The sequence below is a fragment of the Glycine soja genome, chromosome 18 (assembly GCF_004193775.1).
Source record: "Glycine soja cultivar W05 chromosome 18, ASM419377v2, whole genome shotgun sequence".
NCBI lineage: Eukaryota > Viridiplantae > Streptophyta > Magnoliopsida > Fabales > Fabaceae > Glycine > Glycine soja.
In genome coordinates this window covers 31613446-31630549 of record NC_041019.1, presented here as the reverse complement: position 1 = coordinate 31630549, position 17104 = coordinate 31613446, and positions in this window count along the sequence as shown.

The window sequence follows — 17104 nt, the reverse complement described above, 5'->3', positions numbered from 1 at the left end:
TGGGTTAGAAATGTGAAGGATGCAATAACAACCTTATGTAGTTTTTGGATTACAAGGTTGGAGGATAAATCAGGTTCCTAAAATGGTCTTTTTTTTACACAAAATTGTGCATCTTATGGTAAATCTTACCATGTTAGTAACACATGCTATTCTAACTTCTGACCACTAAATTGGGTTATCAAATAATTATTTTCTATTTCCTTCTTTCAAGGTTAGCTTTGTTTGTACTGTCTTTTTCATTTTGCAATTTACAAGTTTGTTCTTTTACTAGAGAGTTTTGTCCAAGGAGACACAACATCATGTAGCCCAAAAAGAGTTGAACAAGTTAAGGGAACAAGTAAAGAATGCTAAAACTACAAAGGCTCAAGCTCTTGTGGAGCATGAAAGGTCTAAAAAAGAACAATTGTGGATCTGAGCTTAAAACACTAAACTAGGATTTAGTAAATTAATTATGATCTCCATGTCAAAACAGGAAACTGGGCCACAACAGTGAATTTAATTATGTCAAGTGGAACCACCTTGGTGGGCACAAAACATCACTAATTGATGTCAGATAAATAACAGATTAGAAACTATAATAAATAACAAATGCAAGCCACTGTGTTCTCAGTAACTCAATTAGATAATCTTGATAAAGAAAACAATATATAATGACTAATTAATAGTAAATATTATAGAGATTCAAACCTAGTTTCAGCTTTCACAGTGGTGGCAAGGGCTTCCCAAAAGCAAGCAGTAGACAAGATGACTTCAACTTATGATAGACTAAAACAAGTTTGAACTCTGGACACAGAAAGTGCAGAGAGGTTCAGTAAGATACAAAATTTGTGTGAACTAGTTATTGTGTAACTTAACAAAACTCATTTCAAGAAATGGCAAAGAGGGAATTAGCTGACAGAGAAATTGTGGAGTGTGGGGGTTCGTGTTTGTGTTCCTAAAATGCTGAAAGTGCAGAAAGACCAAAACCCAATCTGTTTCTACGCTTTCAGACCTCTCCTACCTAATCCCTAATCTTTCTTCCTAAACACCAAGCTCTATTTACGCTAATAAAAGATTCCTAATTAAATAAGGAAACAAAGAACGAAATATTGAAACCAATCCTAACATATCATATAAGATACTTTTAAGACATTCTAACATGAATAATCATATTCTGAGATACTTTGTAGATATTATTTTTATAACAGTTCTTACACTATTTCTTCAACCAAAACCTCTTAGATGAATATAAAGCAATGCTCTAGTAATGTTGGCTAAACCCACTGCTCTTGATAAATTATTGAAGTCCATTTCCAAAGCTGCTATTATTTGTAGAGTAGTTAGTCTTCTACTTGTGCAGTACTTCTGTTATTGGTTACACCGTTAAGAGTTAGAGTTCAACACCCCACCCCCCTTGCCCACAGTTACCAGCCACAACTACAACTAAGGTGTGCTAGGGGTGACCATAATTAAGGTGGCTTTCCAATAGAACTCTCATCAGAAACATAGCTGAAATGTTCTTGAGGTGTCCTAAAGTCTGTAGTAATTGTATAATCCTCAGACAACTCTTCTTTTCAATTTGATTTTTGGGCTATTTAATATTGGGTGTGTTTTCACTATAGTTAAGCTGAATTACAGATAAGATTATACCAAAAACGAATTAATAAGTTTATTCTCATTCAAATTAAGAGTATGTCGTTTTTGGAACAAAATATAAAGTTTCATGATTAAGTGTCCATAGACTTTTTATTTCTCTTATTCTTCTATGAACTTTGGTGTGAACTTAGTGAACTCTTTTTGCAGGGTTGTTAGCCAGGTTGAATATCCGTCACTGGTTGATCTGAGGGGGCTTCTTTTGGACTTAGTTGCTATAAATTGGTTTGGATCCACTATTGTTAAAATTTAAATCTTCTTCTAAAGAGAATATGACAAAATAGAATGAGCTTCAAAAAGTTTATAAAAACATTTATGCGTGTTTAGGGGGTGAGAAGGGTCTCCCATTAACTTTTTAGCTGAGTATCGTACTTCTGAGCTCTAAGTGAGTCATTAAAGTAATTGCATTGACAAAGATTATACCAATCTATAAAGGATAGAACATAATCAGCAGTGACAGCTAAAGATTGGAAGAAACTTTGTACTAGTGAGTATTTTAGAAGTTTATAAGAATAAATTGACAAGAATCAGTATTCGAGGCAGGGAACATATTTTTCCAATTTCCCGTAATCTTTATATTAACAACGGCTAGGAGATCTGTATTGAATTGAATGTAACCTTTGGCTGCAGTCCTAATTAGTTATGTATAGAGGATCTGAGGGTCACGACCGACAGATCGTCGTCCCTTCCTGGCGCTGGACAAGCGGAAAACGTCGCTGCAAGGCAGCCCAGTATTCTTTAAATTCACAGTAATTATTACTATCATTTGTTTAAAATAAATAATGGATGTCTGATCTAACTTTAGTGGGTTCGAGTAGGCGAACGCTAACCTGTAGGGGGCCATGGTTATGTTTCCCCTAAAAAAAAAATTTGGCTGGTTAGCTCGCCTAGGCGAGCTGAGCTCGCGTGGGCGAGCAACCCCTGCACCAAATTATAAAAAACGAGGGAGGGGAACGTTTTCTGCACCCAAAAACTTCCCCCCCTCATTCAAAAAGAGAGAGCTCACGGGACTCCCGGTTTTTGCTCCCCCAAGCCACCTTTGGTTGCATTTTGCTTTCATTTTTGGTACTCCTACTCACTCCAACAAGTAAGTATTTAATCCTTGAGTTTTTTAGCTTTCCATTGGTGCATCTTGTTCATCTTTTGGTGCTCTAAAGTGTGAGAATGTTCTCAAATTTGTGGGGCAGTTTTGGGTTGTTTTCATGCTTGATTTGTTTGAGTTGAGGGGTTGTAGGGGATGGCCTTAGGCCTATGTTGTATTCTGAAGCAATGGGGCATGCCACATTGCCCCATTCTCTTGCTATTCATGCCTAAACATGCGCCCACCAAGTGCTCGGTGAAATGCCCCAATGACATATGAATATGGTTTTGTAAGACTGGGATTGTGGGACTATTTTATATACATAGGGACAACATAGGGGATTCGAAATGGGTGCCCAAATGCAATTCCAAGCTTATGAACCCAAGCTCTTAACTTCAATGCAAGGAAGCATGACTTATGCCTAAAAATCTGAATTTTGGTTTAGAAAGTGGAAAGGCGTGAAAATTAGGACATGCTTGAGAGGGTTTTTACTAGAATTTGGCTGCCCCATGAGGGATACTTCGCATCTAGGTAGCATGGAAAATACCTTTTAATGGTATGTATATATGTGTGTGAATATAGGTAGCGTGGAAAATATCTTTCAATGGTGTGTATATATGTGAATATATGGCATATAATGCCTTGCAAAGTGTAAATGAGTAGCAAAAAATGCCTTTTAACATGTGCATATTTGAGGATAGGTAGCATTAGGAGCCTTTTAGAAAATGTACCCATGTCAAAAATGGCCTGAGGACGCTTCCTAAGTGAATATATGATGTGGAATTATCCCTCAAATGTATATAGATGGCATGGAATTTCCTTTTCAAATGCAAGTATGTGCGTGACATAAGATTAGCTTTCCAATGTGTATATAGGTATAAATAAATGTGAGTGAAACAACAAAATTTGTATGTTAAATAAAATACTTCAAATGTGTGTAGGTAGTTTGTGATAGCAAAATATTTAGGATATGAATATGTGTAATTTTGACACAATGCCTTGAGCACGGGAATGTGTATTCTTTTCAAAATATATATATATATATATGTGTGTGTGTGTGTGTGTGTGTGTGTGTGTGTGTGTGCGTGTGTGTGTGTGTGTGTGTGTGTGTGTGTGTGTGTGTGTGTGTGTGTGTGTGTGGTAACTAGGATGTTTTGAATGTCCTTGTATGTTGACATAAATAGTATGATATTTTTTACACATACGCATGTTCATAAATGTGTTACATTAAATGTGTGCACGAGTTTGTTCTAAATCGGAAAGATTAGCATGTCATTTTTGTGTTAAAATAAGCGTTTTCTTGTAGACTAACTTTCCAAATGTTTGTCTTCACGGGAAATGGCCCCGAGGAAGCTTTCCTTAAAGAGATCTAGGAAGGACGCCGCGGCCGCAGGGATTAGTGCCGCTCCCGAGTTCGATAGCCATCGTTTCAGGAGCGCTGAGCACCAGCAGTGTTTCGAAGCCATCAAGGGATGGTCCTTCCACCGAGAGAGACGCGTCTAGCTCAGGGACGAAGAGTACACAGATTTCCAGGAGGAGATAGCTCGCTGGTCACTCCCATGGCCAAGTTTGATCCAGATATAGTTCTTGAGTTTTACGCCAATGCTTGGCCTAAAGAGGAGGGCGTACGGGACCTGCAGTCATGGGTAAGGGGTTAGTGGATTCCTTTCGATGCAGACGCCTTTAGTCAGTTCCTGGGATACCCACTGGTATTGAAGGAGGGCCAGGAGTGCGAATACGGTCAGAGGAGGAACCGGGCCGATGGATTTGACGAGGAGGCCATTGCTCAGCTACTATGCATACCAGGTTAGGATTTTGCTCGGACCGCTGCCGGGAGACGGGTGCGGATCATGCGTACCAACATGACTACCTTGACCCAGACATGGATGACATTGCTACTCAGCAACATCCTGCCCAGCGATCATAATTCCGACCTCCCTCTGCCGAAGTGTCAACTGGTGTATGCCATCCTGACATGGATGAGCGTCCATGTGGCTCAGTTGATCATTGATGCCATTTATTCATTTGCAGGTATGTCACCTACCAGGCACCCTCTAGACCCAGATAAGTCTAACAGGGCCTTGGATTTTCCAGCATTGATCACGGGTCTCTGCCAGTTGTTCGGGGTTCCTGTCACACCTAGTAAGGTGATTCGACCGCCGATCACCTGAGCTTTCATAGAGAAGTATTGCACGCCTAGACAGGCGCAAGGTGGCGACCCGCAGGCCCCAGACGCACCGCCGCCACCTCATCAGGCTGATCCAGCTGGGTCATTTGACACAGAGCGGTATTTACGGCATTTGGTTCGCCAGCAGGCGGCCAACCACAGGGTGCACGTTCAGACCCATGACTGTCTCTACTAGCTCAGCCTCAGCCTGCAGAGCCAGGGTTTTGCTCCTTTTCCATGCCTTACTCCGGATCAGTTCAAGGCAGAGGTCGCATGGCCCAGAGATTGGCCTGAGGCCCAGGCAGGGGAGGCACCCGCAGAGGCTCCCGACGATGCAGATGAGGCCCGCATGGACGAGGAGATGACAGATTTACTCGATTTCTTGGGAGGGAGCAGAGCCACATGACCGGGAGATCCCTAGATCCATATTCTCTTTTTATGTTTCCTCTTTTATCTGTTACATATCATTTTATTTTGTATAACTGAGGGACTAACGTTTGTTTCGTTTTGATTGACTCTTGTTTTGTGCATACATGTCATTTGAACTGTTACGTTAGGGCTTACTTCGTTGTTGTCAATAGTGTTTGTTGAAATTTCGGAACCGTGTAGAGTTTTTCATTTAGGAACATAGTCCTAAAAATAAAATGAACCCAAAATCATGATAACACCAAAAATAAGAAAGAATCGTTGTGAACAAATGTCGTGTCTATGTATACCAAGAAAAGAAAATAATTTTTTATATATGTAAAAAAAATGTGTATAGAAGGATTTTGTGTGTGTAAATGATGTGTGAAAAGAAATTCTTGTGTGTGTGAGCGATGAGTGTATATAAAGAAACTTTTGTATAAACTACGGGTGTGTGTTGGAAAAAATGAAAAAAGAAATCTTTGAACATGAATATGGTTTGTATATAGACCGTGTTGACGTAAAGAGAAAGAGTTCTAATGCGTATACAGAAAAAGTTCATCATGTATAGGAATGTAGGTGTACAAAGAAAAGTTTTTCTCATAGATGGAAATGGATGTATAGTTTTTTGTGAACACAAAAATGAAACAAAAAGGAAAAAGAAAGGAAGACCTCGAAGGTCGGCATGTTATGGTCGTAGGAAGCATAGATCATTCGTAGAGAGCAAACATATCTTTTTGAAACAAGGGACTGACGCTAAGGGTTTGTTTTCCTGAATGACCGAGATAAGAATGGATGGATTCATTGAATCGATGAAAGAACATAATTTGGAAACGTTGGGTCTGTTTGTGTAAATCCCCAACCGTAGTATCACAATGCCATAAACTGGATGCTTGAGTGCCCACCTAGTTGTGGCCATGACTAATTTTGCACGTTGTTTCCAAATCATCATTGTTGCGCGTGCCTTGTGGAAATAATATGGAAGTTCAACCCGAGACCGACACCTTGACGCACGAATTTGTTGTGCCCCAGATATCAAGATCGGGCTCCCACGATAAAAGACCCCGTTGAGACACGACCTTAGACTACTTTGAACCTTGGCCTATAAAAAGAATCCTCATCCTTTCCCCCAAAGCAAAGGACAGCGGAATCTCCTCAAGGGAGAACAAATAATGAATGCTAAAACCCGATTTCCCAAAGAAAGAAATGGAGAGGGAGAAATGAAAAGAAAGAAAAGGAAGAAATGAAAAGAAAGAAAAGGAAAAAATGAAAAGAAAGGAAAAGAAGGATTCCCGATCAAAGATCAGAAGAAAGTAAAAAGGAAAAGATCGGAGGAAAACAGAGTAATTCCCGATCAATGAAAGAAAGACAACAGAAGATCTTCAGACCAGATAAATTTTCGGCAAGGTAAATGACTGCCAACAAAGGAAAACCCATTTTTAGGTGGTTCTTCCTTTGGGATTGCCATTCAAAGTCATTCTCGACTAGCGATATCCCGTCCCACTTAAACGAAGAGGAAAAGATCGAAACACCCAGTTTCCTCTCCAAAAACACTACCCTCGAGAAAATCCTATTGATCTGTGATCGTGCGTGTGATCTTTTGGGTATATTGTTTCTCTAAGATATGGTGCTCTCGCGAATGATTTATTTTTCTTTGCAAAAAGCATGTTTCCCTTTTTAGGTGGAAAAAACCCGGTGGACCATTCGGTCCTGCCAACAAATCTTATTCGGAGACCCATGAATTGATTGCCTAGCGCTGTTCATGTGTCCTCCACCATCGAGGCTGGAGCCCCGCGAATTGATTGCCTAGTGCTGTTTGCCTATCCTCCATCCTCTTATCTTTCGAAGACCCATGAATTGATTGCCTATCGTTGTTCATGTGTCCTCCACCATCGAGGCTGGAGCCCCGCGAATAGATTGCCTAGCGCTGTTCGCCTATCCTCCATCCTCTAATCTTTCGGAGACCCATGAATTGATTGCCTAGCGTTGTTCATGTGTCCTCCACCATCGAGGTTGGAGCCCCACGAATTGATTGCCTAGCGCTGTTCGCCTATCCTCCATCCTCTAATCTTTCGAAGACCCATGAATTGATTGCCTAGCGCTGTTCATGTGTCCTCCACCATCCAAGCTGAAGCCCCGCGAATTGATTTCCTAGCGCTGTTTGCCTATCCTCCATCCTCTAATCTTTCGGAGACCCATGAATTGATTGCGTAGCGCTGTTCGCCTATCCTCCATCCTCCAATCTTGTTCGGAGACCCATGAATTGATTGCCTAGCACTGTTCATGCGTCCTCCACCATCAAGTGCGAAGTCTCCGGTGACTGGGAAATGTGGTTTTTGTTATTTTCCCGATCGGTTCCTTCGCCAAACATGTGTATATATGTATATTATGTTATTGTTGTTTTTGTTGTTTGTGTTTGTTTTGTGTTGTGCAGAAAAATGAAGAAGGAGAGACGGGAGTCGTCATAGACTAATCACGGAAAGGGCGAAAACGGACGAAATCAGTGTTTTATCTTTGCTTTCCTCTTATCTTCGATTAAAGGTAAGTAAAGAGGGGCAACTGTCATACTCTAATTTCGTCCGGGGACTATTGCTTGATGGCATGCAACCTTTGATTGATTGCTTCGAGGTACTTGGCACCCTTTGTTGCACAATATGTGAAGTCCCGAGACGTGCCGGAAATCAAAAGGGAGCGTTGTTACACAATCCATGAAATTCCGTAACGTACCGGAAATCAAAAGGAAGTATTGTTACGCAATCCGTGAGTTTCTGTAACTCTTCGAAAGCTAAGAGAGGAGTAATTATATGATCCGTAAGGTTCCGTAACCTTACGAAAAGAAAACAAGTACTGTTACGAAATTTGTAAAGTTTCGTAACGTTACAGAAAAAGAATCACCAAAAAAAGCAAAAGGGGGTGTATTTAGTGAAAAGGGGGTGCAAACAGTAACCAGGCCCACTTGGGCCTTCCAGATTCTTCCTCCAGAAGGCGGTTGCTTCTGGAGGAGGCAACCTGGCTCGCCTGGGTGAGCTGGGTGGCAAGCTCCTCACCTATTTTGCTATAAATAGGGGGAGGAGTGAAGAAGAAAAGGGTTTAGCCTTCTTGGCACTTCGTATTCACTTGAAATTGCTGAGGAAAATTGTTTCCGTGAAGAAAATTTGAGCCGAGGCGCTTCCGTTACGTTTCCGTGGGTAATTACGCAAAGATTTCCAACCGTTCTTCGACATTCATCGTTCATTCTTCGTTGTTCTTCGGTCTTCAACCAGTAAGTACCCCAAATCGAGCTCTTCAATTCATTCTATGTACCCGTGGTGGTCCCCATTTGTTTCGTGTACTTTTATTCTCATTTAATTTACTTTCCGTACCCCCTTTTGACGTGCTTCAGTCATTTATTTAAGTCATTTCTCGCCTAATCAAAAAATAAAATAAATTTCCACCGATCATTTGATTTGTAATATCCGTTAATTTCTGTTAAAATGAAATCTGACCGTTCGGTCGTGCCATAACCATGTTGGAAATAAAAAAAGAGGTAAAATAATAATATAATAATAAAAAAATACCTTTTAGTAAAATAAAGTGAAAAATCAATCGGACGTTTCTCTTTGGGATTTCTCTTTCTTAATTGAATTGACTAATAACTAAAGTGAAACTAAGGCTAAAATCAACTCGTAAAGTCAAGCTCGTCCACAAAAAAATCACTAAAAAGGATTTGAAAGTTCAATATCTCAGTTTTTCTTACCAAGTAAATGGATCATTTTTAAGGTTCAACGCCTTAAATGACCCCCTTCCAAGTAAAAAGAATCACTTGATTCGCCCCTTTTAAAAGAACTACGTAGGTCTGATTTCCTCTTCGATGGAGGGTACGTAGGAGCAAGAGCCTCGCTTTTGTCGACCTCAAAAATAAAAAAGAAATAAAAGTTAAGGTAACACAATTTCACACAATTCTAAAAAATAGGTTGTTGTCCTTTGAGACAAACGTGAGAGGTGCTAATACCTTCCTCAAACGTAAATACAACTCCCGAACTTGGAATATTCTTTATGACCGGTTTCCTTTTATTTTTCCGACGTTTTCCACAAATAAACGTTGGTGGCGACTCCGCGCATTTTCCTCCTTTGGAAAACGCACCTGTGAGCCTCGCCTCGCTCGCCCGCAAAAGGGCATGTTCCGACAGTTATCCAAGGAAAGGTCTTTTTGAGTTCTCCATTCTCTAGGGAGGTCTTTAGGAGGTGTGGCAGTGATTTTATTTCTTTGTTCAAGCTTTTCAATTTTGGTTTCATCTTCAAGAGCAGAATCCATATCCTAAAAACCTCCATCTTCATCTTCCAAAGCATTTTCTTGAACAATAGAATTATTTTCATCGCACACAACATGAACAGATTCTTCCACAAATAAAGTTTTCCTATTAAATACTCTATATGCTTTGCTTTGAAATGAATAACCAAGAAAAATATCCTCATTGGCTTTGCATCAAATTTGCCAAGAGATTATTTGCCATTGTTTAAAAAAAAACATTTACAACCAAAGACCCTTAAATAAGATATATTTGGTTTTCTTCCTTTGTAAAGTTCATAAGGGGTTTTCTTTAGAATAAGTCTTATAAGTACCATGTTTAAAGTATAGCAAACAGTACTCACAGCATCAACCCAAAAGTACTTTGGTAACTTTGTTTCATTTAGAAGAGCTCTAACTCCTTCTTCAATGGATCTATTTTTCCTCTCCACAATACCATTTTGTTGAGGTGTTCTTGTGGAAAACAAATTATGGTGAACTTTTCAAAATACTCATTGAAACTCACCTCCACGATCACTTCTAATTGAAACAATGTTAAGACCTTTTTCATTTTCAATAACCTTGGCAAGTTTTTGAAAAGCATCAAAAGCTTCATTTTTGGTTTTCGAAAACAAAGTCTAAGTAAACCTTGAATAATCATCGACAATTACTAAGGCATAGTAATTGCCACCTAAACTCATAGTTCTTGAAGGACCAAATAAGTCTATGTAAAGTAGTTCAAGGGGTTTTAAAGTAGAAATGTTTTTACTTTGAAAATAATTTTTAACTTGTTTCCCTTTTTGGCATACTTCAAACAATTTATTTTTCACAAATTTGAGTATTGGAATACCAATTACTAAGTCATTTTTAACTAGATGGTTGAGATGATGCATGTTTATATGTGCAGCCCTATGATGCCATAGCCAAGAATCATCTATCTTACTTACCAAACAACTAATTTCATGAATGGATGCATGTTCAATATTCAAAATGTAGATATTACCTATTCTTTTTCCTATTTGTACAACCTCACCAGAAATAGCTTTACAAATGAGACAAAAATTCTTGTTGAATTCAATTTTGAAGTCATTGTCACATAGTTGACTAACGCTCAAGAGATTGTGCTTAAGTCCATTAACATATAGGACATTTTTTATTTGTGTCTTATGCTAATTTCCAATGTCTCCATCTCCTATAATTTTTCCTTTATTGTTGTCTCCAAAAGTGACAAATCCTCCATTTGACATAAAGTTAGTAAGTTTGGACTTCTCACCCGTCATGTGCCTAAAGCAGCCACTATCCAAGTACCATAGTGAGTCCCTTGCTTTTAGGCACACCTATAAGAAAAAATCAATTAGAGAGACATGGTACCCAAATGAGGTTGGGTCCAATGGGGTCAATTTCCAAAATTAAATCTTTAGGAATCCAAATACATTTGCCTCTAGGAACATCAAATCTTCTAACATAGCATTTATAAGATGTGTGTCCTCTTTTTCATGCAATAATGACAAGTCTTTGCTTTAGGCTTAGAATGCACTATGTTTTTCTTTTTGCAGACTTTGTTTGGGTTCACCTTTTTGCAAGATTCAAACTTGGCTTTCTTAGAGAAGGTAGTTTTCTTGTTACACCCCAAATCAATCTTATTGGTAGTCTGCTTTTCCACACTGAGCAAGTGACTAAGATCACTATTTCCTCTGTTCATTTTTCCAAACAGATCTTTAAGAAAGGAAAGCTCAGTTTGCAACTTGATACACTCTGCATAGTGATCCTTTTAAAACTTTTCAAACTCAATTTGCAATGATATGTAATTATCCATATTAAAACAGGTAGATGCACAAACATAATCAGTGGCTTTATAGCTGAAAGCAAGTTTTTCATTTTCCTATCTCAATTTATCAAGTTCACTTTGTGTTGAAGACAATTTAGTGATATGCAATTTTAGATCACTTCTTAGCTCATTGTTTGAAACAACAAGCCTTTGCGCTTCATCATGCATTTCATTAAATGCTTCCAAAACTTCTTCAAATTTAGGATTTACCATAGTTTCTTCAATGGTTGAGGAGTCATCAATTGATTATGCCACCAAGCTTACATTTGCAACTTCTTCTTCACTAGAAGAGTCGAAGGATGTGGATGCATTGTCTTCCCAAGCTATGTGGCCTTTTTCTCTTTTCTTCCCTTCTTTCCTTTCTTTTCAACAATTTGTTTTCTAAGGTAGATAGGACATTCAGATTTGATGTGACTTTGCTTGCCACATTCGAAGCATGTGAAGGTGTTGTTGTTGCTGCTCTTTGTCTTCTTTAAAGGTTTAGAGAATTTTCTACTTTGGATGTTTTGATAAATTTTCCAAACTTCTTCACCATCAAGCTTAAATTTTCTGCATCTTCATCATCACTAGAGCTTTCATTGTAGTCTTCCTTTGAAGAATTAACCTTGAGTGCTATTTCTTTTCTTTTCTTTTTTGTTTCTTCTACACAAGATTGTTGAATTAACTCTTGTTTATATGCAAGCAATTTTCCAAAGAGAGCTTCCAACCACATTGATGCTAAGTCCTTGGATTCCTTATGATGCAATCCTAGACCCCAAGGGCATTGGATAGAAGACTCTAAGAAGATTGGGCCAGAGATGTAGGAGAAGGCCCTAGGATTCTCATGAGCCTTAGGGTAGATTTTGGGCCCACGAGCTAAGTATGAACCCACTTATCTTTGTACATATTAGATTAGGGTTTCATTATTTTTGGGCCTTGTATTTAGGGCTCCATAGTGTAGGGAGGGTACCCTAGTAATGTAGGATTTTTCAGTCCTTGTATTATAGGGACCTAGATTAGTTTTGTAGTATGAGTAGTTTTGTAATTTAACATGCATTAAGTGCACTATTTGATGTGTGTGTTGGACGAGAAATTTAATTGAATTGGGAGAAGCCTAATCCAATTAAATTTGGGATCAGCCTAAGGGGGAGGTGAGCATATGCTTGCTACACCCTATTGCCACATCATATAGTCACACTTTGTGCATATCCTTCATGCTTTACACACCTCATGACACCTAAGCACACTTAATGGAGAATCTTGGACTTGATCTTGGATTAGTAGGCTGAAACATAGCTGAAATTCACTAATCATAATTAGTGAAATTTTGGCTCCACAAATTCAAATTCAAATTCAAGTGAAATTTGAATAGAAATTCAAATTTCCCTCCAATTTTGTGTGACACTTAGGCTATAAACAGAGGCCTTGTGTGTGTATTTTTTCAACTTTGATCATTTGAGAAATTAGACTTCAAAGTTCAGACCTCAATGAGGAATAAATTTCGTGCCCCCCTCTCTCCCTCTCCCTCCACTCATCTTCTTCTACCTTCAAGCTCTTATCCATGGCTTCCTATGGTGGTGAGCTTGTTCTTTACTCATCTTCTCCTTGAAGTGGCGTCTCCAATGTAAATCATTCAGGTTTTGATGATGTCAAAAAGAATTTGCTTGATAATGAGCATCATCATCAAAAAGGGGGAGAATGTGGATCATGCATTGTTTTGATGATGTCGAAAAGAAATCACTTGATTGTCATCATCAAAAAGGGGGAGAATGTGAATGTATGAATACATGAATTTTGATGATGCCAAAGAAGAATCAAACAAGGACGCTTCAAAGGATAAGCATTTACTTCAAGATTAATTCAAGATTGCTTCAACAAACAATGTCTTGTTTCAAGATTCACTAAAGATTAAGCCTTGCCTCAAAACAAAGGGCTTCAAAGTCATGCAAGGCTCTAGTAATCGATTACCAGGAAGTGTAATCGATTACCAAAAGGGAAGAATGAAAAAGAGTTGTTGAAAAGGATTTTGAATTTGAATTTTGAACATGTAATCGATTACCATATGTCTGTAATCGATTACCAGCAACGGAACTTTGGAAATTCAAATTCAAAAGTCATGACCCTTCAAATTATAACTATATAATCGATTACACAAACATTGTAATCGATTACCAGTGGAGAGATTTCAGAAAATCTGCAAACAGTCACATCTTTTGATTGGATTTATGAATGGCCATCAAAGGCCTATAAATAGGTGACTTGGGCATGAATTTTAAAGATAAAGTTTTTGCTTGTACAAAATGTCTTATCCTCTCAAAAGGAAATGAGAGAGATATTACAAGAGAACTTCATTGCCAAATGCTCTTTCAAAAGAAACTCTTGGGCAAACACTTGCAAATCCATTAAGAGTTCATCCTTGGACTTCAATTGTAATATCCATCTCTTCAAGAGAGATTCCTCTTCTTTCTTCTCATTCAAATATATTGATTAAGGGATCGAGGGCCTCTTAATTTGTAAGAATTCTTTAACACAAGGGATGGGTTGTCCCTGTGTGGTTAAAAAGTTGTAAAAGAATTTACAAAGAGAAAGGAAAATCTCAAGTAGGTTGCTTGAGTACTAGACGTAGGCACGAACTTTGCCGAACCAGTATAAAATTGTGTTTGCATTCTGTCTTCCCTTATCTCATTTATTTTGTTGCAATCAATTTGGTCTTGCATGTTTAAAGAACATTATTAAATTGATTGCTACTTCTTCTGCATTCTAAGCCTATCCCTCTTAAGATTTCTGAGGCCACTTGTCTAACATCCAATCACCCTTCCTCTTTCTCCATTCCGCTGCCATTGATCTTCAAGAAGTAAAGGACTCCATTGATGAAGAAAATCCAAGGCCTATAAGCTCCACATGGAGCTACATCACCTTAATCGTTGCGATCTTTGATTCCCAAGTTCTTGTAAGACAATTGAGGATTTTGATGTTCAACTCACCATCTTCATACGTTTTTCCAAGACCAAGAAGGTGATTCACAATGTGGGTGAATCTTGTTTGAAGTTCATAAATGGTTTCTCCATTCTTCATTTGGAAAGCTACATATTCAGATACAAGAGTGTTCTTTCTTGCTCTTCTTACAACTGCAATGCCTTCTTGAGTGACTTTAAGCATTTTCCATATTTCCTTTGCATATTTGCACCTTGCAATATGAAAGACTTCATCAGAAGATAAATCAAAAGTTAAAATGTTTTCAATATCATCCTATTCTTTAGGTACCAATTCGCCATTTACTTCTTTAGTTGGCATAAATGATCCTTTAACGATAGCATTCTGTTGGATCAAGTGGCCTCGAAATAATTAAGAATGGGGGGGGGGGGTTGAATTAATTATGAACGTGACTTGACTAATTAAAAATTTATCCTTCTTAATGTTACTAGATTCAATTAGGCTTTACTACTAAGTTATGAGAAAGTAAAGAACAGAAACAATAACTTAGACAAAAGTAAAGCAGAAATAAAAAGTACACAGCGGAAAGATAACGAGCGTAGGAAAGAAGAAGACAAACACAAGATTTATACTGGTTCGGCCACAACCCGTGCCTACGTCCAGTCCCCAAGCAACCACTGGTTCTTGAGTTTTCCAATAACCTTGTAAAATCCTTTACAAGTAAAGATCCACAAGGGATGTACCCTCCCTTGTTCTCTTTGAACAACCAAGTGGATATACCCTCCACTTGAACTAATCCACAAGAGATGTACCCTCTCTTGTTCTCAGTATTACAACCCAAGTAGATGTACACTCTACTTGTACCACAAAGGATGTACCCTCCAATGTGTTAAGACAAAGAATTCTTAGACGATTAGTCCCTTGGATCTTTGTAAGGGGAAACAAAAGATATCTTAGGCGGTTAGTCCTTTGAAATCTTTTGTTTAAAGGAAAGAGGAAGAATCAAAAGAATTCTTAGGCGGTTAGTCCTTTGAATCTTTTGGTAAGAGGGAGAAGGAAGAAAGAAGAAGAAGAATAGCATGAGTTTTTGGCCAATGAACTTTTCTTTACAAAGAAAGTATTGAACAAAAACTCTTAGAAAGATGAATGAAAGAAATCTGTTATGCATTCTTTAAAATTCGTGCCATGGTCACATATTTATAGCCATTTTATGGCTCTTGAAAAAGATTTGTAACTTTTGGAAATTTCTTTAAAACTAGTCACTAAGAGTTGTGACTCTTTTGAAAACTAGTCACTTAAACGTTGTGACTCTTTTTGAAAACTAGTCACTTTGAAAGTTGTGACTTAAAAAAAATCTTCAGAAACTAGTCACTTTAAGAATTGTGACTTTTGGTAATTTATTTTTCAAAATAAGTCACTGGTAATCGATTACCATTGTAGTGTAATTGATAACACATCAATAGATGTGACTCTTCATGTTTAAATTTGAAAACCAATGTTTAGAAACACTGGTAATTGATTACAAGTATTGTGTAATCGATTACACAAGATTGAAATGATTTGAAAATGTTTTATCACAAGTTGTGACTCTTGAAATTTGAAATCTAACATTTTCAAACATTGGTAATCGATTACATGGTCAGAGTAATCGATTACTGCTTTGTAAATCAGTTTGAAAAGAATGTTGGCTACTAGTAATCGATTACTACCTTCTGGTAATCAATTACCAGAGTGTAAAACTCTTGGTAAAAGATTTTTCTTTGAAAAATTCTCTTGAACAAAATTGTGCTATTCAATATTTTGAAAAACTCTTTTAATACTTATCTTAATTGAGTCTTCTCTTGAATCTTCACTTTAATCTTGATTCTTGAAACTTGCTTTGATTGAACGACTCTGATTCTTGAAACTTGCATGACTCTTGATTCTTGAATTGAGTCTTTGGTATCATGAAAATAATCTTGGAAAGCATTGCTTCCACACATTCCATGGATCGGGATCAATTGACAGAATAAATATTTCCATTTTTTTTACGAAAATGAAAATGTTCTCCCTAAAACAATAGAGGTTGATTGAGAGATGCACCCTCTTTGAAAGTGATTTGTTTAGAGCCCATTTTAGAAAAACTTTGATCTTGAGCAACTTTAAAGATGTAGCTCTGATACCAATTGAAAAAGATGGTGGAACTCACAAACCAAGATGAGGGATGGATGAATTGGTTTCTAAATCAAATCAGGTTTTAAAAATAATAGTAAAAAAAAACTTCTTTTCCAAGGATCCTATCACAAACTTTTGATAAACCAATACTTAATAAATCACCCTTAACACAAAATATTTTGATAAAGTTATTTCTTAAAATGATATTATCTTTAACCTTCACTAAATTGATCAAGACTAGAATGACAGAGAACGATAAGATCAAGAGAAAATGTACACCAATTTTTATACTGGCACACTCTTCATCTTTAGAGAAGCTAATTCACTTCTCTAATCCAACCCGAATTATATTTTCATTATGCATATAGAATTCTAACAAGCCGTCACAATCAATCTCAATTCCTACCCCAAAAAAAGAGACTAAGGTACCCAATCCTAGTGTCCTTTGTGAATAAGAGCCTAAGAGAAACCTACCCTTAGCCCAAACTAGAGTGAATTCTAGCATGCCTTCCGAAATTCATGCATATGCTAACATTGTACACAATAAATAGAGTAAAAGATGGACACAACCTGATCAATCATACGCAAGAACCTTGCTTAAGTGAATGAGTGTCTTCTTAAACTCAAGAGAAATTCACAACTCACTTTTCACCATAA